This window comes from Giraffa tippelskirchi, chromosome 4 (assembly GCF_054371585.1).
Source record: "Giraffa tippelskirchi isolate mGirTip1 chromosome 4, T2T-mGirTip1v1.2.pri, whole genome shotgun sequence".
Lineage (NCBI taxonomy): Eukaryota > Metazoa > Chordata > Mammalia > Artiodactyla > Giraffidae > Giraffa > Giraffa tippelskirchi.
Genome location: NC_137278.1, coordinates 47,903,336 through 47,926,390, shown reverse-complemented (window position 1 = coordinate 47,926,390; position 23,055 = coordinate 47,903,336). Strand labels below are relative to the sequence as shown.

Below are 23,055 nucleotides of genomic sequence, written 5' to 3'. Positions count from 1 at the left end.
TTTGTGGCCCAGGGATTGGGGACCACTGCTATAAAGGAAATGTAAAAGTTTTTGATTACTGTGTCATTTCTTCTTGAAGTGTAGCTTATTTTGTAGAAGAGCCCTGCTTTGGTGAGTGTACCCCCCTCCAAATTACTACTGTATTTAGGGCCTGGGTCACTTAAAAAATGTTACCTAGGAATTATCATTTTGTGTATGTTTATTTCCTCTCCCTCCTACTACATTGTGGGTTCACTTAGGGCAGAGTCCAGTTTTTATACTTGTTTTTATCCCCATCTGTGGTCCACTGCCCTGTACCTTCTGAGTGCTTGAGAATTACAAGTTGATGTTGATGGTAATCAACTTCAGTTCTGTAGTCGTTTAGGTATTCTCCTGCTGCTGACAAGGGCATGTTTTTCTTCTTCAGGTTGTGAATCACTAACTTTAATAGCACTCTACATGTTTCAGTAGGAATATTTGCCATGGTGTGTAATGTCATTGAGATCAGGACTTCCTTAAAAATATCTTATTCATTCAATTCTGTGCATTGTGCAGAGCCAACTGCAGATATGGGCTTAATAAATAAATCTGATAAAATTTTCTTCAGTGATGAAGGTGCAGTCTTTAGCCAGAAGGTACCATAAAAGTCTCAAGTCTACATTTGGTTTTGATATGTGATAGATAAAAAACAAAATGCAGGGATTCTGTAACAAAGTATTTACTATTCTAATTCAAAGTGCAAACCATTTTAACAATTTATTATGAAACATTTCATATTGGGATATATTTTGCCAAGGTGACTAAACCACCACCACCACCACCACATTGTCCTTGTTATTCTTTTTATTACTTCTTATTAGGTTTCTATGCTATGCTGTTGTCCATTTGCAAGACACTGCACTTCCCAGCTGTATCAACTGAGAGGTCATTTATCTTCTGAAGAACCTGTGGAAGTGGAAGGGAAGTGAAAGTTTAAGTTTCAGCTACCTCACCTTTCTCTTTATGTGTCCTTCAAGAAGACAGAACACTTTCTATTGGCCTCTGACAATTTAGCATTCAACTGCCTCATAGATTTTGCTATAACCAACACCACATAATATATCCATTTATTCCTGGCAAAATAACTGTTTTGTCACCTTTTGGTCTTTAGCCTTCGAACCTCTTTATGATCTAAGGTGGTCTTAACTGACAGGCTTGAACCTGAATTGGAGTCCTCCTGTTTCCTCTCTGCCCCTCCCTTTTCCCTCTCTTTCTTGTCATATTCTTTCACTAGTTTGATTTCCATTTCCTTCTTCAGAATCTTTTATTTTGTTCTTTCCTTTCTTTTCAGAAATTTTTTTTTCTTCTCTTATTGGTCACAGAAAACAAAGAAGTGATGCCTGGTCTTTCTGGTTTTTCTCAGTGGCAGAAGCTTGGTTATGTTATATCCATGGTATGCAGTTACCCCAAGCATGGAGAGGGCATGGACACACTTCCTACAGACCATTGAAAGGGGCCTCATTGTTTGTAATTCTTGGAGGATAAGGTTAAATGCATATGTGTAGATTCCTCTAATATTATTTGGGAAGATTCCCATCAATTGATGACGTTTTCCTGGGCTTTGACCCCAAGGAGTAGAAATCACACTTTAGAGGGACCTCTTGGCTCCCATCAGGTGGGGTGCAGTGCTATTTTGTCCACGTGTGGGCACTCAGTAGGTCTCCCTCTCTTCCTTCTGTCTGGCAGCAAATACCATCAATCTGGAAACCAAAAGGCCACCTGGTACAGTGATTCTCACTCCTACTATCACTGCCTAGATCCCACCCTAATAGAATCTGATGTTGCCTGAACGTGGGCCAAGCACCAGTGGTTTTATAAGCTTTCCACATGACTCAAAGGGTTGAGAAAATGTGGTTTAGAATTTTCAGAAACCATCAACTCTTTCTGCTTTCCTTCCTCTCTTTTTCTCTCTTATAGACCTGCTTGGCAGTTTACACCAGGGATTAAATATAGTGTCCAACCTGCTAGTGCCTTAGCAACAGAATCACCTAGAAGAGCAGGGTGGAGAGACAGACCCCTAGGTCTCATCTCAGAGAGAATCAGAATAAAGGTCATAGGGTAACTGGTTGTCCCAGTTTGCATAGGACTGAGGGGCAATTATTTTAGGAATTTCAGTGTTAAGATGACGAAGTGTGAAGTGAATGTTGCTCAGTTGTGTCTGACCCTTTGTGACCCCATGGGCTCTAGTCTGCCAGGCTCCTATGTCCAAGGAATTCTCCAGATAAGGGTGATGGAGTGGGTAGCCAGTCCCTTCTTTAGGGGATCTTCATCACCCAGGGATTGAACCTGACTCTCCTGCATTGCAGGTAGATTCTTTACTTTCTAAGCCACCAGGGAAGCTCAAAAGTCTTAGGCAAACAAGCATGTTTGGTATTCTAGGACTATTTAAGTTATCTTTTTTTAAAGATTATAATTTTTTTTTTTACTGCTATGTTTTATAAAAATTTTAATTTAAATTTTATTTTATATTGGAGTTGAATTGATTTACAATGTTGTGTTGTTTTCAGGTGTCCAGCTGATTGTTATACATATACTTATATCCATTCTTTTTCAGATTCTCTTTTTATATAGGTTATTACAGAACATTCAGTAGAGTTTCTTGTGCTAGACAGTAGGTCATTATTGATGACCTATTTTATATATAGCAGCATGTGTTTGTTAATCCCAAACTCTTAATTTATGGCCCATAACATTTCCTCTTCTGTAATCTTAAGTTTGTTTTCAAAGGCTGTGAGTCTGTTTCTGTTTCATAAATCAATTCATTTGTATAACTTCTTTAGATTCCACATATAATTGATATCATATGTTACTTGTCTTTGTCTGACTTATGTCACTTAGTATGGTATTCTCTGGGTCTTCCCTGGTGGCTCAGATGGTAAAGAATCTGCCTGCAACGCAGGAGACCTGGGTGCGATCCCTGGGTTGGGAAGATCCCCTGGAGAAGGGCATGGCAACCCACTCCAATATTCTTGCCTGGAGAATCCCATGGACAGAGGAGCCTGGCAGGTAACAGTCTGTGGGGTCACAAAGAGTCAGACACGACTGAGCGACTAAACAAAGCCCAGCATGGTAATCTCTGTGGGAAGATCCTGGTTTTTAATCACGTGATTATTATGCAGTGTGGTTGAAATCTACTACCCTAATTGTTTTAGAACAGCTTATTTTCCCAGGTGCAGAAATGAGACTTCAACAGGACCTCTGGGGAAGAGTGCTCCTATCTGCCTGGGAAAGAGCTGGCCCTATCCTTGGCTCCATGTGCCGTGAGCACTAGTCTCTGGTCACATGGTCCTGGCTTCTGTCTCCAACTCTGACTTGCCTTATGTGAGTACCATAGGGTGGGCTTTTCCCCTCTTCCTGCTGCTTCCAACGGGCTGCTGCCTCCTCACACCCTCCCACTCAAGCTTTGTCCCTGTGGTGCATTTGCCTGTTCATTGCCATCTGTTTCTCACTTTTTTCTGCCTGGAGAAGTTCCATGATGTATGGCTGCTGTGAGAAATGCTCCTTTCATTATATCTTTCATTCCAGAACCACCACTTCAACCCCCCCAAGCCTTTCAGCAGCATCATCTGAAGCCCGTTCCAACCCCTCCTCTCCAGCTCAGGCCCTCAATGGGAGTGTGGCTCGGCAGAGTAGAAGGGAAGCTTCTCTGAGTGGTGAAAGCAGGGCACAGAAAAGCTGATCAGCCCTGAGCATGACCTGGGTTTGGCTGAACCCTGGTCCATCCACTGTGGCAGCGGGAGCCAGGGATCTGAGGCATTCAAGGAAGTGTGTATGCATTTAGTGGGGAGAAGAAGCTGTGACGGCAGCCTTTCCTCCAGTCTCTCAAAAGGGCGGAGGGAACAGGTGAGGGTTGGCATCTGGACTCTAACTTGTGTGAATGTGTGCTCAGTTGTGTCCAGCTCTTTGTGACACCATGGAATGTAGCCCACCAGGCTCCTCTGTCCATGCCATTCTTCAGGCAAGAATCCTGGAGTGGGTTGCCATTGCCTCTTCCAGGAGATCTTCCTGACCCGGGGATTGAAGCTACCTGTCTTGCATCCACATTTGCAGGCAGATTCTCTACCACTGGTACCACCTAGTAAGCCAGACTCTCTAACTTATAGAAATAGAAAACCATTGTTCTACTTTTGAGGGTTCTGAGAGATAACTTGCCAAGTTTTCAGAAAAAGAGCTATAACCTACAGGTGCAAGGCATTGGAAAACCCTAAAATTATGTGCAGTCTCCAGTTGATTTGTGCATATATATATTTTTGAATTATATTCTCAGAAGGTTTTATGACTCAAAAAAAAGAAAAAAAATGGCTAAGAACATTGCTTTAGAAAAGAATACAGAGAGTTCTGGAGTTCTGAATGTAGAGTTGAATTCATGTTATTTTTATTTCCTTTTCTCCTTGGTCTCACAGTCCTAGTACAGTGCCTGGGGCATAGAAAATAACTCACAGAGCACTTGTCAAACTCTTTTCTCTTGCTGTTATCCAGACTCCAAAGACAGAAAATGCAAAAGAACAATATGTGGAGATTCACTCAGGAATTCTAGCTGGGAATTCAAAGGATTTAGGATCTGGTCCTCATTCTACTGTCTATTTCCTCTTGATGTGGGGCAAGAAATTGCATTTCTCTGGGCTTCAGAGTCCTCAAGTTTGGATTATATAATTTATTAACTGCTGTTTAATTCTAAAAGTCAAGTGGTCTTTCCTTATATAGAGCAGAGTTAGAATTATTCTACAATTTTAGTAAACAAAACTGGAGAGCCTAATTCTTTCTATGTACAGAATTTAGACTTTCACTGGGATGTGAGAAAGAGCATAAAATCTTTGGATTCTTTAATACTGAAGTTAAAATCCTGTTATCTAGTATATATACAAAATGTACTGGACCAATTGTATGGTCACCAAGTTTAGAATCTCCTCTGTGTCCAGAATTGGGCTAAGCAGTAGTTAAACATCTGTACTTTTTTTTCTCATGTACCTTGAGACCTTGTAGATAAGATTAAGACACGTTAAACAGGAAGAAGGCAGAGGCTTTCCTCATGGCTCAGTGGTAAAATCTACCTACCAATGCAGTAGACATGGGTTCAATCCCTGATCCGGGAGGATCCCCCATGCCCTGGAGCAATGAAGTCCATGTGTCACAACTATTGAGCCTGTGCTCTAGAGCCCGGGAGCCTCAACTACTGAAACCTGCACACCCTAGAGCCTGTGCTCTGCAACAAGAGAAGCCACTGCAACAAGAAGCCACTGCAACAAGAAGCCCATGTTCCTCAACGAGAGAGTAGCCCATGCTCACTGCAACTGGAGTAAAGCTCACACAGCAGTGAAGACCCAGCACAGTCAGAAATAAATAATAAAATAAAAAAAAATAAAATTACATTTAAAAATAAAGATTGTGAATAGAAATTAAAAAAAATAAATAGGAAGAAGGCAATTGATTGCTAAACTGCAAGGTAGTGGTCATAATTGTACCTTGTACAGAGTGTGCATAATACAGTTCTAGTAACTTTGAAGACTGGAGTGAGCCCAGAGGTTTCATGGGGGCTTGGGAGTGGTAATTAAACTGTGTCTTGAATGTTGAACAGAATTTAAATAAGTGATGAAGGGAAGGCACTCCTGGTGGCAGTGGATGGAGGCCATATGGGAAAATGATGGAGGTGGTAAAAAGCAGCATGTCAGGAGAAAAGCAGATTGACCTAGATGACAAAAGCAGAGGTTTCTTTCTGTCTCCAAAGCTCACCTGTCTTTTATCTAGATTATAGGAACTATCTTCTAAGAGTTACACTGCATCCCTTTGCCTTCTCTGGCAGATTCTCAGTTGAGCAGTTAGGAATGTCAGGCCCAGATCTCTCCTGCTACAGATCTACAGTGGTCTATACAGCCTTGATTCATCTTCCTGCTCCATTAAGTTTCAGAGTCATCTCCTACTTCTCTACCCCTTGTTACTTGGCTCCAATCACACAGGCTTCCCCTGCCAGTCCCTTAAAAATGGGACACATTGTCATCTCAAGACCTTTGCGCTTGCCACTTCCTCTGCCAGGAACTCTACCTTTATATTTGCTTGTTCTTTTCTCTCACTTCCTTTAGGATCTTTTGCTTAAATGTCTCAGTGAGACCTTCCCAGACCAATTTACTTTCACTTTACTTTGGTTGTGGTTTAGTCACTAAGTTGTGTTTGACTCTTGCGACTTCATGGACTGTAGCCTGCCAGGCTCCTCTGTCCATGGGATTCTCCAGGCAAGAACACTGGAGTGGGTTGCCATTTCCTTCTCCAGGGGATCTTCCTGACTCAGGAATTGAACCTGGGTCTCCTGAATTGCAGGCAGATTCTTTACCAACTGAGCTATGAGGGAAGCCCGTCATCTTTCTTTAAATTGCACTTTCTGCTTGCCCAGCACAACTCATCCTTCTTCTCAGAACAACTATATCTGACATACTATGTATTTTACATAGATATGAAAATGTCTGCTCTTGATTTCCCCTCCCTGATATGGATGTTATGTCAAGGTAGAATATCATCTGTACCCAGCTTATATTGTGTGCTCCCAATTTGTGTTGAATATTGAATGAATGAATGAATTCTTTACTTACTTTGACCTCTAATGACTCTCCCATGACACTGGAATCTTGTCCCTGTACTCAAGGACAGGCTATTGCTTCCAGTTTTCCTTCAGAAACCCTCTACAAATTAGACAAATCAGATTCAGCCAGCTTGTGGCCCAAATGAAAAAGATTTATACACTCTGTTCCTGCTAAGAAACAGCTCTCCATCTTCTCCTCCCCTTTGGCATTCACTGGACTTTTGGCCAAGAAAAGCCCAACAGAAGAGCATAATTAGGAAATGACAACTCATACAAAACAGGCCACACTCCACACAAAAAACTAGGTCATTTTTCCTAATATAAAGAGGAAGATCGGAAGATCTCTGTTTCTAGCCAGGCGGTGATCCACTTGTGTGAAAACATCATAATTAATTGAATTAATTTAATTCCAAATATTGTGGGCAGATGTGACTCTTTCAGAAATCTGCCACCCTTTTTCACTCTTTTGCAGATGGCATATCTTGTGCCCACTTTGCCTAGCTCCTAAGTAAGCTAAATGCCTGGTGATCCGTTTGAGGAATCCCCTTACTTAGCTTTCCATGGGACATATACCCATGACTACCTAGTATGTGTAAGCCAAAGCCCTTGCCTTCCCTCAGACTATTAGGCTTCTACTGAGATCACAAGACTCTCTGCATTTTGGTTAAAGCTGAGGAATATCTAACAGAAGCTTCCTTCTCCACCTCATAAGTGTGTGGGTGAATTGAACATTAACTCTCACTGGGTAACCTTGGGAAAACCTTTAAATGTACAATAATCATAATCCATCATACTTGCTAGTGACCCCGGACAAATCAAGCTGTGAATTACAGTGGCCATTACTGAAACATTTCACAGGCCCCAGGAAACATTACATTTCCTGGGCACTCTTGGTAGGGGACAGAGGGGACAAGGTGAAGCACAGCTGAGGCTAAAAGAACTACAGAGGAGCCATTTTATTTTCTTTCTTATCTCCAATTGTAAAAATAACTGGACTTGTCTTATCATTTTCTGCATTCTCATTTGCAGGTTGCAAATATTTATTTTATGCATACCAAGGAAAGTTGCCATGTAAATCTGGCACAAGATTCAACAGGTCAAGATGATTTTGAAGAGAAAGGCTAAAATCATGGTACCGATGAACCTATTTGCAGGGCAGGAATAGAGATTTAGACACAGAGAACGGACTTACAGACAAAGTGGGGGAAGGAGAGGGTGGGATAAATTGAGAGAGTAGCTTTGACATATATACATTACCATGTACAAAATAGATAGCTAGTACAAAGCTTCTATATAATGCAGGGAGCTCAACTCAATGCTCTCTAATGACCTAGAGGGGAGGGATGGGTAACAGGGTGGGAGGGAGGTACAAGAGGGAGGAGATACGTGTATGCTGCTGTTGTTCAGTTGCTAAGTCATGTCTGATTCTTTGCAACCTCATGGACTATAGCACACCAGGCTCCTCTGTCCTCTACTATCTCCCAGAGTTTGCTCAAATACATGTCCATTGAGTCAATGATGCTATCAAACCATCTCATCCTCTGTCGTCCCCTTCTCCTCCAGCCTTCAGTCTTCCTCATCATCAGGGTCTCTTCCAATGAGTCAGCTCTTCACATCAAATATCCAAAGTACTGGAGTTTCAGCTTCAGCATCAGTCTTTCCAGTGAGTATTCAAGGTTGATTTCTTTTAGGATTGACTAGTTTGATCTCTTTGCAGTCCAAGGGACTCTCAAGGGTCTTCTCTAGCACTGCAATTCCCAAATATCAATTCTTCAATGCTGAGCCTTTTTTATGGTCCATCTCTCACATCCATACATGACTACTGGAAAAACCATAGCTTTGATTATATGGACCTTTGTCGGCAAAGTGATGTAGGGACATCACTTTGTAGGGACATTGCCTTTTAATACACTGTCTAGGTTTGTCATAGCATTCCTTCCAAGGAGCAAATCTTTTAATTTCATGGCTGCAGACATCATTTGCAGTGATTTTGGAGCTCAAGAAATAAAATCTGTCACTGCTGCCACTTTTTTCCCTTCTATTTGCCATGAAGTTATGGGACCAGATGCCATGATGTTAGTTTTTTCAATGTTGAGTTTCAGTTCAGTACAGTTCAGTTGCTCAGTTGTGTCTGACTCTGTGACCCCATGGACTGCAGCACTCCAGGCTTCCCTGTCCATCACCAACTTTTTCACTTTCCTCTTTCACATTCACCAAGAGGCTCTATTGTTCCTCTTCACTTTCTGCCATTAGAGTGGAGTCATCTGCATAACTGAGATTGTTGACATTTTTCCCTGCAATCTTGGTTCCAGCTTGGCATTTTGCATTCCAGCCTGGCATTTCACATGATATACTCTACCTAGAAGTTAAGTAAGCAAGGTGACAATATACAGCCTTGTTGCACTCCTTTACCAATTTAGAACCAGTCCATTGTCCCATTTCTGGTTCTAACTGTTGCTTCATCTTCCATATAGGTTTCTCAGGAGACAGGTAAGGTGATCTAGTACGCCTATCTCTTTAAGAATTTTCCACAGTTTGTTGTGATCCACAAAGTCAAAAGCTTTATTGTAGTTAATGAAGCAGAAGTAGATGTTTTGCTGAACTCCTTTGCTTTCTCCATGATACAATGAATGTTGACAATTTGTTCTCTGGCTTCTCTGCCTCTTCAAAACCCAGCTTGTACATCTGGAAGTTCCCAGTTCATGTACTGTTGTATCCTAGCTTGAAGGATTTTGAGCATAACCTTACTATTAATAGCATATGAAATGAGTGCATTTGTATGGTAGTTTGAACATTCTTTGGCACTGATCTTCTTTGGGATTGAATGAAAATGGACCTTTTCAAACCCATGTGACTGCTGCTGAGTTTTCCAAATTTGCTGACATGTTGAGTGCAGCAGTTTAACAGCACCATCTTTTAGGATTTGAAATAGTTCAGCTGGAATTCCATCACCTCCACTAGCTTTGTTCATAGTGATGCTTCCTAAGGTGCACTTGACTTCACATTCCAGGATGTCCAGCTCTAGGTGAGTGATCACACCATCGTGGTTATCCAGGTCATTAAGACATTTGTTTGTACAGTTATTCTGTGTATTCTTGTCACCTCTCCTTAATATCTTCTGCTTCTGTTAGATCCTTACCATTTCTGTCCTTTATCATGCCCATTCTTGTGTGAAATGTACCAAATGTTGATATCTCCAATTTTCTTGAAGAGACCTCTAGTTTTTCCCATTCTATTTTTTTCCCTCTATTTTTTTGCATTGTCCATTTAAGAAGATCTTCTTATCTCTCCTTCCTATTCTCTGGAACTCTGCATTCATTTGCATATATCTTTTCATTTCTCCCTTGCCTTTTGCTTTTCTTCTTTCCTCAGCTATTCATAAAACCTCCTCAGACAACCATTTTGTCTTCTTGCATTTCTTTTTCTTGGGCACAGTTTTAATCACTACATCTGGTACAATATTATTAACTTCTATCCATAGTTCCTCAGTCACTCCATCTACCAGAGCTAATCCCTTGAATCTATCCATCACCTCCACTGTATGGGAGCTCATGAGCACAGTCACCTCCATGTCTTGTTTTTGCTGACTGTATAGAGCTGATCCATTTTCAGCTGAGAAAAACATAATCAGTCTGATTTCAGTATTGACCATCTGGTGATATCCATATGTAGAGTTATATTTTGCATTGTTGGAAAATGTTGCTTGCTGTCAGGCAAGAGGCCAGTGTATTCTCTTGACAAAACTCTGTTACCCTTTGCCCTGCTTCATTTTATACTCCACAGCCAAACTTGCCTGTTATTCTGGGTATCTCCTGACTTCTCACTTTTGCATTCCAATCTCTTATGATGAAAAGGATATCTTTTTTGGTGTTAGTTCTAGAAGGTGTTGCAGGTCTTCATATAACCTATCGACTTTAGCTTCTTTGGCATTAATGGTTGGGACATAGAAATGGATTACTCTGATGTTGAATGGTTTGTCTTGGAAACAATCTGAGATCATTCTTTCATTTTTGAGATTTAACCCAATGGCTTGACATTTCCTTATCTAGTGGACTACGTTTTGTCAAAACTCTTCACTATGATCTGTCCATCTTGGGTGGCCCTACATGGCATAGTTCATAGCTTCATTGAATTATGCATGCCCCTTCACCAAGACAAGGTTATCATCCATGAAGTGGGATATGTGTGCACTTATGGCTGATTCACATTGTTGTATGACTAAAACCAACACTACATTGAAAAAAATTATCCTCTGATTAAAAATACATTTTTAAAGATCATGTATTATACTTTGAAAGCAAAGAAACAAAACAAAAGAAAAATTTAAACAAAAGAAATACCTTCTATTCCTCTTCTACCTAAACTATTGCCCTAAACTATGAACTCTCCTCTGTACATAAAGTTCACTTATTATTTTACATGTGAAATCTACTTTTGACACAATGAGGTTGATGGAGAATGAGGTTATATAGTCTCAGAGTCTTAGAGAGGCTCCAGTAAAATTAAATGTCTTTGAAAATTTTACCTCCAGATTTTGTTCAACCTAAAGCAGCTGAGGATTTTGCAACTTCTTTCCAAAAGTCAGCTCAAATTCCCACCAACTTGCTGACATGATTTAATGTATCACTCCTTTGCAAGTTGAAAAGAATATTATTTCACCTAAAGAATTTTGAAAACTAACACAGGCTAATTAGCAAAAGAAAAGTTGTATATTTTAAACTAGTAGATTTTCCTACAGATAAGAACATGTCTGTAGATCTCCTACATACAAGACTAGCTCTGGCTCTAGTGACAGTAGACTTGTAGGAATTTAAAGCAAACATATTACAAGTCACTGCCCATTAAATATATGTTAGGGACTTTAAAAAGAAGCATCTCCTCCCTCAGAGTCCATAAGACTGTTCTATGCATCTGTGTCTCTTATTCTGTCTCGCATATAGGGTTATCGTTACCATCTTTCAAATTCCATATATATGCATTAGTATACTGTATTGGTGAGAAGGTGAGGGTGGGACGTTCTGGGAGAATAGCATTGAAACATGTATATTATCATATGTGAAACAGAACACCATTCCATGTTCGATGCATGAGACAAATGCTCAGGGCCGGGGCAATGGGATGACCCAGAGGGATGGGATGGGGAGGGAGGTGGGTGGGGGGTCCAGAAAGGGGAACACATGTAAACCCATGGCTGATTCATGTCAATGTATGGCAAAAACTATTACAATATTGTAAAGTAATTAGCCCCCAACTAAAATAAATAAATTTATAAAAAAAAAAAAAGAAGCATCTCATAAGTCATTCTAAAAAGCCTCAAGGGACACCAGTTATGAACCTTCAAAAATTCTTGTCTTGGTGGTGGTCCAATTGTCTTGCTAGGGAACAGTTGGCACATTTTTTATTTACTCTTCTTGCTTACCAACCAACTTAGCTCATCTGCCTACCTTAAAACCTGCTCCCTGGAATTTTTTTTTCTTTCTTTTTTTCCCCCAAGATCTTGCACTGTGAAAGACTTTAATAACCAAACTTGCTGTTGAGTGGTGGTGCCCATGCATTCTCAAGGTACCTTCAGACTTAATGCTTCTTCTTTGGTTCAAAATCACATGAGGAATTGAAACTTTGATCAAGTAAGAAGTCAGCTATTTTCAATGACTTTCTCAGTGACATTCAATCCTTTCTGACCTGCCTTTCTGCCTTTCATTTGCATTCTAGCTTGGCCCAAGGAGAATGATTGCCTGTCCTGGATCGCTTCTTGCACAGTGTTGATTTAGTGGTTACAGTGTACTGTATAATTCATCTGCTCCTTGGGCCCATAATCACTTGGCTTATATAGTGTACACAACTGAATATCTATCTATCTTTAGACTTTGGCTCTAAAGCATTAAGAACAGCAAAGGAGAATCCTTTTTGCCAGAGATGGTCCCTAACCTACAGTCAGAAGGGAATTTTCAACTACGACTGGTGATCAATAATATAAGAGGGTTCCATTTTGTTGTGGGGTCCTCTAGGAGTTGTGTGCATGGGTTGGTGGGAGGGAGGACAGAGGATTAAATGAAATGTAATGAATAACTGGGCTTCCCTGGTGGCTCAGTGGTAAAGAATCTGCCTGCCAATGCAGGAGCTGCAGGAGACATGGGTTTGATCCCTGGGTTGGGAAGATCTCCTGGAGGAGGAAATGGCAATCCACTCCAGTATTCTTGCTGGAAAAACCTCATAGACAGGGGAACCTAGCAGGCTACAGTCCACGGGGTTGCAAACAGCTGGACGTGATTGAGCATGCAAGCACGCCTCCAATGAATGCTTACAGCGTGATAGGTACTGGGACAAAAATTTTACATTTGTTAGCTCATTTCTCAAAACAACTGATGAAGAAAAGGGCTCAGAGGGGTTAACTAACATGCCTAGGATTACACAGCTAAGAAGCATAGCAAGGTTAAAAACCTGGGCTTCCCTGGTGGCGCAGATGGTAAAGAATCTGTCTGCCAATACAAGAGACCTGGGTTCAATCCCTGGGTGGGGAAGATCCTCTGGAAAAGGGAATGGCTATCCATTCCATGGATAATTCCGTGGACAGAGGAGCCTGAAGGGCTACAGTCCATGAGGTTGCAGAGTCAGACATGACTGAGTGACTAACACGGACAGGTTAAAGCTTAAATATTTCTGCTGTCAAATCATGTGTTATTTTTCCACTTGACCTTAAGCAGTATCCCTCAATTTTCCCATGGCATTGCCTTTGTCTCTTGTCTCACCTCTGTCCTGTCAATCTGATAGGCTAGGCTATTTTATGCTGTGGTAACAAATACCTCCTAACTCTCAGTACCCTGAAACAAATAGGTTTATTTTCCCCTAACGTAATATTGCCTTTGAATCAGCTGGAGGTTATGCTCTGTTATCCTTAGTCAAGAATTCAGGCTGGTGGTGCTGCCACTAGATGGAATGTGGTCCTCCCAACAGCAGAGGGGAAAATCACACACTTGTGATTATAGCTTTTGCCCAGTACTGATCCATGTTTCTCTGACTCACATTTCATGATGACTAAAGAGCTGGGGAGTGATTTACCATCATGTGGAAAATGAAATGGGAATATTTGGTGAATAGCACTAGTGATTACTACACCTCTTTGGGGGAATGAAAATCCCACTGAATTTCTAAGTCTAGAATGTCAAAACTGATTTCATCTGTACTGAGTGTAATCCCTTAGTCCACTTTTACTAATACTTGATCATGGAAGATATATCAGAGTAATTAGATGATACTTGGATGCTCAAAGGCTGTGACTATGATTTGCAATATTTGTGAGAGCGTTTGGGAATAGATATTGGGTGAGTGGAAGTATCCGCCAAGACTGGGCCATATGATCTGGCATGGAAGAGAATGCTGGTCCTGGCTGCATCACAGCTGGCCTGTTATAATCGTTGCTTAGTTTGAAACAATCAAGCAAGCTCATAATGGCACATTTTCAGACCACCATGGTGCCATTCTATAGGCATTTTTTAAAGCTAATGAATACATAAATTGCTTTTATTTTATGCTCAAATTGCTAAATTAATAGACTAACAAGACTTGCTAGTTAAACTTAAAGGCTGAAAGAAAACCAAGTTTTAAAATTATGACTTATTTTAATCAACTAATATTAGTTTAAAGCCCAGGTAAGTATAAAAAAGCCAATTTCTTTCTCTTCTCAAAAGTTTCCCTTGTATATTAAATGCTTTACTTTTCCACTATAGTTTTTTACACGATAATGTAGTAGGACCTTGTTATTTACCTATTTTGTGTATAGTACTTTATACAAGCTAATCTCTAACTCCAGCTCTTAATTTATCCCTCCCCCATCTTTTCCCCTTTGGTAACCATACATTTGTTTTCTATGCCAATGAGTCCTACAGACAATTTTTGATTCTTAAAGATTCTTTTACGTAGCCAGGCAAAACCTTGAGTATAGCCCACTAACTTCTTTTCAAATTCCATATAACATGATCCCTCCTAGACAAAGACAGGAAGTAGTTCTCCTATAAAGATATCAATGAACCACAATCTATGCTTCCATTTCCATTTCTCTCTCTGATATAGTAACCTTTTCTTCAGCCCAACAGGAAACTTTCCATTGGACTTCATTCTGATAAAGTGTAACTTCTCTATGCAATTTAATTTATTTTTAATTTAATGATACTTGTGGGCTTTCTTAGTGGCTCAGATGGTGAAGAATCTGCCTGCAATGCAAGAGACCCAGGTTCATCCCGGGGTCTGGAAGATCCCCTGGAGAAGGTAATGGCTACCCATTCTTGTATTCTTGCCTGGAGAATCTCATGGACAGAGGAACCTGACTGGCTATAGTCCATGGGGTCACAAAGAGTCAGACACAACTGAGCAATTCTCACTTTTAAAAAAAAAATCATACTTTTACTACGTACTCTCTTTGTTTGCTTGTCTAAATCTTTAACGTGTATGTGTATCATCTGTTACAAACAACAGATTAAACAAAATAAAATTAGAGGGAATGAGTTCTTAAAGGGCCAGTGTACTCATTCTGTTATAGACCTCAAGAGAAATCACAAGAAGTTTTTTATTTTTTTTAATTAAGATCTTCTCAAGGAAGACATTATATTCAAAAATATTGTTCCATTCCTCTTCCATAAAAAGCAAAAAGTGTCTTGTGGTTTCCTCAAGACTGTGCATGTTTATACCCATTGGCCTCCCATCATCTTGAGCTCCAGCAATGCCTTTCTCTGAGACTGACAACACAATCTGGTAACTAAACATTCTGTCACTTTATATAGAATTTATAAGGGTCAAAGTTTGACTGCTATTCATTTACTCACCTTATCTTCAAAGCAGTTTTGGGAATTAGGTAAGCATTATGGTCACCTAATACTTAATGAGGGAAATCTATTTGCTTAGAGTGAAACAGCTGGTCAGGATCAGAGATGGAGCTTGACTCTTAGTTTCTGGTATATTTATTTACTTCCCTCCTACACATTTCCCTTTGACTTTTTGTATTCCCCCTTTAAAATCGTTACTCTTAATTAGTACCTTAGAGTTTGATGCCCTGTCAGAAATTTCTGATTGTAATAGTGGGAAGATTCTATTTTTCTCTCATCTGCACAATGAATTCTCATGATCATTAAAATTAAACTGTATTCTTCTGCCTGACACTCAAACCTCCTCGTACTCTCATCTCATCTTACATTCTTGGTTTTCCTATGTTACTTCTCTTCATGTACATAAAACAGACTGACTGCTATCTTCAGGGTCCTTGACACTCTTAACAATTATTAGGGGGTCTAAAGAGCTTTTGCTTATGTACATGGTATCTGTTGATACTGAGCATATTAGAGATTAACTGGATATTTTTAAAATCACAAGAATACTCAAGCACACACTCATTACCTATAAGAGTAATAATGTACCACACACCATGGAGCCACTGGAAAAGTACAGAGAGTGTAAAAGGCAAATAATTCCTTGTTATTTTTTGAAATTATTGTGCCTTACAGCTGCCCCCAAAGTGTTTGGGAGATCCTTAAGGGTCCCCCTAACACATTTGGGAAACATTAAACTACTACCATAGAAACGACCCTGGTCTGAGTCAAGAGCTCTGGGTTCAGACCCTCTCTCTGCCACAAATGTCCATTTAACATTTATCTGGGCTTCAGCCTTCTGAAATTGAAGGAATGGGGGCTAAGTGATGGTGTGGCTAACATCTCCTAGGGCTGAGCACCTGCTCCTGATCCTGAGAAGATGGATACCATGATGCCCTCTAGTGACTTCCCATATTGGAGAAGGGAATGGCGACCCATTGCAGCATTCTTGCCTGCAGAATTCCATGGACTTCCCGTATAAGAATTCTGCTCCCACTTGGCATTCACGTTTTTGATAACCCTTAATCTGTAGGCATGCATGCTAAGTTGCTTCAGTCATGTCTGACTCTTTGCGGCCCTGTGGACTGTGACCCACTATGTTCCTCTGTCCTGGTTGGCCCTAAATGTTACAGCTAATTGTGAGCTAAGTTTATAGATTTATCCACATGATAATATGCAATGCCAAGAAGGCAGGAAGCATAAAGAATCTCAGACATCAATTTGAAATAATGTTTCTCTTACCAGAAGTGCCAAGGTAGGGCCCTACAGGGGTATCGAACAGGATTAAGTCATGCAACATATGAAACTATGAGGGGGAAGATTGAAACAAATTTATAAAGTGCATAAAAGTTCTTTAGAATTAAGTTTCAGATACTTTGATTTCCCCATAGATGTCATAACACCCCTGTCCCAGTGACTTCATACTTGGCCTTCTTGTGCACACCCTTGCCTCATCCCACACCAGGTTTTCAGTTAGCTCTCTTCATCACACCATTTCTTCTGCATCTAAGGTTGTCTGTCTTATATCCTATTTCCCTAGGCCATACTCAAAAGCTTAAAGTTAACCGACTCAGGAAAATAAATGATCTGGTGTTACTAAGATTTATTACAGCACATTATATCTCACAGTTATGACTGTGACCTTTAGTAGATACCCTGTAGTTATTTTAAAAATGGACTCACATGAATCTATATCACAATGCAAGCTCTGTGGGTGAGATGGCTTGGGTCAGGAGTTTTTCAGTAAAACAAGTCACACTATCTAGGAATTTCTGAATAATGAAACAGAAAGTGAATGGAAAAATGTCTATTCAGATGCTCTGCCTAATTTTAAATTGAATTTTTTGTTTTTCTTTGTTGTTGTTGAGTTGTATGAGTTCTTTGTAAAGTTTGGATATTAACCCTTTATCGGATACATGATTTGAAAACATCTTCTCCTATTTGGCAGATTGACTTTTTGCTTTGCAGATGGTTTCCTTTGCTGTGTAGAAGCTTTTTGGTTTGATGCAGTCCCATTTGGTTTTGCTTTTGTTTCTCTTGCCTGAAGAAATATAACCAGAAAGATACGGCTAAGACCATATTAAAGATTGTACTGTCTATGTTTTCTTCCATGAGTTTCATGGTTTGGGGTTTTATATTCAAGTCTTTAATCCATATTGGGTTGATCTTTGTGTATGGTATAAAATTATGGTCTAGTTCAATTCTTTTTCATGTGGCTGTCAAGTTTTTCCTACATTGAAGAGACTCCTTTCCACACTGTATGCTCTTTGCTCCTTTGCAGTAAATTAATTGCCCATATATGTGTGGATTTATTTCTGGGTTCTCAGTTTTGTCCCATTGATCTGTATGTTTTTAGGTCAATACTAAGACATTTTGATTTATACAACTTTGTAGTTTAATTTGAAATCAGGAAGTGTGATACCTCTAGCTTTGTTCTTTTTTCTCAGTATTTCTTTGATTCCATATAAACTTTAAAAATTTTTTTGTTTTATTTCTGTGAAAAACTTTTATAGAGATTGCAGTGAATCCATAGATTGCTTTAGGTAAAATGGATATTTTAATAATGTTAATTATTTCAATCCATGAGAATAGAATAGCCTTCCATTTCCTTGCATATTCTTTCACTTCTTTTTTTCCCCACAATATCTATGGAAAACAGTACAGAGAGTACCAAAAAAAAAAAAAAAATTAATAGAACTGCCTTATGATCCAGCTATACCACTTCTGAGTATTTATCCAAAGAATGAATTCAAACACTAATTTGAAACCCCTATGTTCACTGCAGCATTATTTACAATACCCAAGATATGGAAACAACTTAAGTGCCCATTGCTGGATGAATGAATAAAGAAAATGTGATATATTTATATACAATGAAATACTACTCAGTCATAAAAGGATGAAATCTTAACTTTGCAACAATGTGGTTGGACTCTGAGGGCCTTAGATGAAGTGAAATAAGCCAGATGGAGGAAAACAAATACTATGATTTCACTCATATATGACATGTAAAACAAAGCAAAATAAATGAACAAAACAAACCACACAAAAAGAAATACATACAGACAAGAACATAATAATGGATTCCAGAGGGGAAGGGAATTAGGCGAAGGAGAAATGGGTAAAGGGTTTCAACAAGAGACAGATGGAAACTAAACTTTTTATGGTGATCAAACTGTAGTGTATACAGAAATTGAATAAATGTTTAAAAAATAAATGAAAAACTTGAGTTCAGGTCCTGACTCTGGCACTAAATAGCTGAATGACCTTAAATGCATTGTTTAAATTCTCTGAGCTTCTGTTTACTCATCTGTAAAAGGAAATTACTGACAGTTATAAATGTAGAATATCTAGACAAATTTGCCACTGCTTTGATTTCATTAAATTAATGCTTTGGTCCTTGGTCTTCAAAGCCTTCCGTTTAGCTGCTCTACCAACATTATGAGGATATCCACTTTTTACCTATTATTTTTTCAATTTTATTTTATTATTTTTTTATTGAAGGATGATTGCTTTACAGAATTTTGTGGTTTCCTGTCATACATCAACAAGAATCAGCCATAGGTACACCCATGTTCTTTTCTCTTTTTTTTTTTAAGAGAAAAACTTCAATAAATTTTCCAAACATTTCTAACAAGGCAACAGTATAGTGACTCTATGATAATAAGACCCAATGGAAGCATAAATAAAAGGAGGATCTTGACCTAGCATCAAGAAAAGGCCAGAATTGAGAGTTGCAGCAAAGGAGAAATCATGTCTATGTAGGCAATTCCAAGAGGTTTCATGTTCTTTCTTCTCTTTAAAAAAAATTTTTTTTTTTGCTGAATCATAGAATTCCAATTTTATAATGATATTTCTTATTTTTTTCTGGCTTCCATTATTCAGAAATCAGCTGTCAGACTTATTCTTAATCATTTGAAGATATTATTTATTTTTCCCTCTGTCTGCTTTTTTCTGCTTTACTGAGGTACATTGACATAATTTTAAGATATTTAAAGTGTATATCATGATAATTTGATATGTATACAATATGAATTTTTTCCATCTAGTTAATTATTACATTCTTCACCTCATATATTTACACATTTTTGATAGAAACATTTCAGATTATCTCTGTCTTTCTCTCTCCCCACATCTTCTTTATCCATTCTTCCATTAATGAACACACATTGTTTTCACATCTTGCCTATTGTGAATAATTCTGCAGTGAACAAGGGAGTGAAGATATCTCTGATATGTGGATGCTTTAGAGGTTTTTTTTTTGTCTTTGTTTTGTGGCAGTTTTGCTATGATGTATCCAGGTGTGATTTTCTTGATTTTTATCCTGCTTCTGGTTTGTAATGATTTTTGAATCTATAGTTTGATGTTATTCAATTTGGGGGAAATTCTTGGTCATTATCTCCTCAAGCATTCCCTGCCCATTCTTTCTCTTTCTCATCTGGTGCTTTAGTCACTTTTGTGTAAGATTGTTTTACATCATTCTAAATGTCTTTTGTGATCTTTTCTGAATTTTTCATATTTTTCTCTCTGATTTCATCTGAGAATATCCTACTGACCTGTCTTCCAGTTCACTAATTGTATTTTCTGTTGAGTTCTTAGTTTAATTTATTGTATTCTTCTGTTCTATAATTTGCATTTGATATTTACAAAATGGATTCAAGTTCTCTAGTGAAATTCTCTATCTTTTCATCCAATTTCTTGAAAATTTAATCAAAATTATGTTCAAATTGCTGGCTAATCTTTTATCTAGAATGGTGGTGCTGGTTTCATCACTCATTCGTGTCTGACTTTTGCAGCCCCATGAACTATAACCTACCAGGTTCCTCTCTCCATGAGATTTTCCACACAAGAAGACTGGAGTGAGTCACCATTTCCTTCTCCATTTATCTAGAATACCCATATGTCAATGTTATTGCTGGTTTTTAACTTCTGGTCCTATTTCTTGGTATTCATGGTAATTTTTGATTATCTATATGTAGGAAGTGCTTTGGGTAATGCAGTATTTTTATCTGCAGGATTCAGGATTTCCTCTGTCGGGCAGCTGGAGTAGGGGTGTTCACCTCAGTTAATCACCAACTGAGCTGACTAGAGGCTGGATTGTATTTTTTGTCTACCTTCATCTAACTCGTTTTTTTGCCCCCAAATAACAGCCTCTTTCTTGGAAATTCTCCTTCCAATACTTTTCTTTCTAAAGCAACAAGAATACAAAACTCAGCTTCGCTTTTCATCTACTTTTACGTTGCATCCCAGTCACTTGCCCCATGTTAAGAATGAGTAAATATAAAGCACCAAAAAGCAATCAATAAAGAAAAAAATCAGCATTATGAACGTTAAAAATGTTTGTGCATCAAAGGATCCTATCAAGAAAGTGAACACACAACTATGGAACAGGGGAAAATATTTGCAATTCATCTATCTGAAAAAGGTCTAGTGTCTAGAATATGTAATTATTATAATTTAGCAAAGAAAAAGATAAAAAACCCAATTAAAAATGGGCAGAGGACTTGAATATATATTTCTCTGAAGAAGATACATAGATGAACAATAAGCACATGAAAATATGCTCAATACCATTAGGGAAATGCAAACTAAAACCAAACCACAATTATCACATAACATCCACTAGTATGGCTATTACTTTAAAACAGGAAATTAGCAAGTGTTGGCAAGGACATGGAGACGTTGAAACCTTTGGAAATTGTTAGTGGGAATGTAAAGTGGTGCAGCCACTTTGAAAAAGAATTTTCTAGTTAAATTAGTTATATAAAGCAAAATATACAATTACTGTATGGTCCAGCAATTTCCCTCCTAAGTACATTCCCCTCAAACTGAAAAGAAGTATTAAAACAAATACTTGGACACGAATGTGCATAGCAGTACATTGTCAATAGTCAAAGGGTAGAAACAACCCAAATATCCAATGGGTGAATGAATTTAAAAAATGTGTTAATATCCATATAATGAAATGCTATTCAGTTATAGAGATCAGTGGAGAAATAACTCCAGAAATAATGAAGAGAAAGAGCCAAAACAAGAACAACGCCCAGTTGTGGATGTGACTAGTGATGGAAGTAAAGTCCAGGGATGTAAAGAGCAATATTGCATGGGAACCCAGAATGTTAGATCCATGAATCAAGGCAAATTGGAGTGGTCAAACAGGAGACGTCAAGAGTGAACATCGACATTTTAGGAATCAGCAAACTAAAATGGACTAGAATGGGTGAATTTAACTCAGATGACCATTATATCTACTACTGTGGACAAGAATCCCTTACAAGATATAGAGTAGCCATTATATTCAACAAAAGAGTCTGATAGTGCAGTACTTGGATGCAATCTCAAAAACAACAGAATGTTCTCTGTTTGTTTCCAAGGCAAACCGTTCAATATCACAGTAATACAAGTTGTTGCCCTGACCAGTAATGCTGAAGAAGCTGAAGTTGAACAGTTCTATGAAGACCTACAAGACCTTCTAGAACTAACACCAAAAAGAGATGTCTTTTTCAATATAGGGGACTGGAATGCAAAAGTAGGAAGTCAACAAATAGCTGGAGTAACAGGCAAATTTGGCCTTGGAGTACAGAATGAAGCAGGGCAAAGGCTAATAGAGTTTTGCCAAGAGAGCCCCCTGGACAAAGCAAACACCCTCTTCCAACAACACAAGGTACATGGACATTATCAGATGGTCAGCTGTGAAATCAGATTTATTATATTCTTGGCCAAAGATGGAGAAGCTCTAAACAGTCAGCAAAAACAAGACTGGGAGCTGACTGTGGCTCAGATCATGAACTCCTTATTGCCAAATTCCAACTTAAATTGAAGAAAGTAGGGAAAACCAGTAGACCATTCAGGTATGGGCTAAATCAAATCCCCTTTGATTATGCAGTGTGGCAAATAGATTCAAGGGATTAGATCTGATATACAGAGTGCCTGAAGATCTATGGACAGAGGTTTGTGACATAGTACAGGAGGCAGGTACCAAGACCATTCCCAAGAAAAAGAAATGCAAAAAGGCAAAATGGTTGTCTGAAGAGGCCATACAAATAGCTATGAAAAGAAGAGAAGCAAAAGGCAAAGGAGAAAAGGAAAGATATACCCATTTGAATGCAGAGTTCCAAAGAACAGCAAGGAGAGATAAGAAAGCCTTCCTCAGTGATCAGTGCAAAGATATAGAGGAAAACAACAGAATGGGAAAGACTAGAGATCTCTTCAAGAAAATTAGAGATACCAAGGGAATATTTCATGCAAAGATGGGCTCGATAATAGACAGAAATGGTATGGACCTAACAGAAGCAGAAGATATTAAGAAGAGGTGGCAAGAATACGAATACACAGAAGAACTGTACAAAAAAGATCTTCATGGCCCAGATAATCAAGATGATGTGATCACTCACCTAGAGCCAGACATCCTGGAATGTGAAGTCAAGTGGGCCATAGAAAGCATCACTAAGAACAAAGCTAGTGGAGGTGATGGAATTACAGCTGAGTTATTTCAAATCCTCAAAGTTGATGCTGTGAAGTGCTGCCCTCGATATGCCAACAAATCTGGAAAACTCAGCAGTGGCCACAGGACTGGAAAAGGTCAGTTTACATTCCAAAAGAAATGCT

At 38.9% G+C, this 23,055-nt stretch overlaps 1 long non-coding RNA gene across 1 annotated transcript in view; it reads right to left on the bottom strand.

Moving 5' to 3' along the window:
• Positions 1–684: 684 nt before the first annotated feature.
• LOC145547134 (uncharacterized) overlaps positions 685–23,055 on the bottom strand; it is an 88,703-nt gene continuing 66,332 nt past the window's right edge. Inside the window, exon 5 of the long non-coding RNA XR_014083563.1 lies at positions 685–924. This is a non-coding gene — a long non-coding RNA (uncharacterized LOC145547134). The remainder of the gene's footprint in view (positions 925–23,055) is intronic.